The sequence below is a fragment of the Arachis ipaensis genome, chromosome B6 (genome assembly GCF_059453495.1).
Source record: "Arachis ipaensis isolate K30076 ecotype BB chromosome B6, ASM5945349v1, whole genome shotgun sequence".
NCBI classification, from domain to species: Eukaryota; Viridiplantae; Streptophyta; class Magnoliopsida; order Fabales; family Fabaceae; genus Arachis; species Arachis ipaensis.
Genome location: NC_142441.1, coordinates 111,010,916 through 111,012,229, shown reverse-complemented (window position 1 = coordinate 111,012,229; position 1,314 = coordinate 111,010,916). Strand labels below are relative to the sequence as shown.

General features: G+C 41.2%; 1 non-coding gene across 1 annotated transcript; it reads left to right on the top strand.

Annotated features, from left to right (window-relative positions):
• Window positions 1-858: 858 nt before the first annotated feature.
• On the top strand, window positions 859-966 carry LOC148562307 (small nucleolar RNA R71). The gene has a single exon (XR_015887112.1). It is a non-coding gene; the product is annotated as a small nucleolar RNA R71 (small nucleolar RNA).
• Window positions 967-1,314: the final 348 nt, after the last annotated feature.

Sequence of the window (1,314 nt, the reverse complement as noted above, 5' to 3'; positions counted from 1 at the left end):
TGGTTCCTCAGAGGGAAGCTCCTTATTGGTCACTGGACGTCCCAGGAGGTCTTCCTCCTTGGGATTCACGTCCTCCTCTCCCTCATTGGGTTCGGCCATTTTGCTTATGTCAATGGCCTTGCACTCTCTTTTTGGGTTCTCTTCTGTATTGCTTGGGAGAGTACTAGGAGGGATTTCAGTGATCCTTTTACTCAGCTGGCCTACTTGTGCTTCCAAATTTCTAATGGAAGACCTTGTTTCATTCATGAAACTCACAGTGGCCTTAGATAGATCAGAGACTAAGTTTGCTAAATTAGAAGTGTTTTGTTCAGAGTTCTCTGTCTGTTGCTGAGTGGATGATGGAAAAGGTTTATTATTGTTAAACCTGTTTCTTCCACCATTATTAAAGCCTTGTTGAGGCTTTTGATCCTTCCATGAGAAATTTGGATGATTTCTCCATGATGAGTTATAGGTGTTTCCATAAGGTTCACCTAAGTAATTCACCTCTGCTATTGCAGGGTTCTCAGGATCATAAGCTTCTTCTTCATAAGTAGCCTTTTGAGTACTGTTGGATGCAGCTTGCACTCCATTCAGACTCTGAGAAATCATATTGACTAGCTGAGTCAATATTTTGTTCTGAGCCAATATGGCATTCAGAGTATCAACTTCAAGAACTCCCTTCTTCATAGGCGTCCCATTATTCACAGGATTCCTTTCAAAAGTGTACATGAACTGGTTATTTGCAACCATGTCAATGAGTTCTTGAGCTTCTGCAGGCATTTTCTTTAGGTGAATGGATCCACCTGCAGAAGTATCCAATGACATCTTTGATAGCTCAGATAAACCATCATAGAATATATCCAGGATGGTCCATTCTGAAAGCATGTCAGAAGGACACTTTTTGGTCAACTGTTTGTATCTTTCCCAAGCTTCATAGAGGGATTCACCATCTTTTTGTTTGAAGGTTTGAACATCCACTCTAAGCTTGTTCAGCTTTTGAGGAGGAAAGAACTTGGCTAAGAAAGCCGTGACCAGCTTATCCCAAGAGTTCAGGCTATCTTTAGGTTGAGAGTCCAACCATATTCTAGCTCTGTCTCTTTCAGCAAATGGGAAAAGCATGAGCCTGTAGACTTCAGGATCTACTCCATTAGTCTTAACAGTATCACATATCTGCAAGAATTCAGTTAAGAACTGAAAAGGATCTTCAGATGGAAGTCCATGAAACTTGCAGTTCTGCTGCATCAGAGAAACTAATTGAGGTTTCAGCTCAAAGTTGTTTGCTCCAATGGCAGGAATGGAGATGCTTCTTCCATGTAAATTGGAATTTGGTGCAGT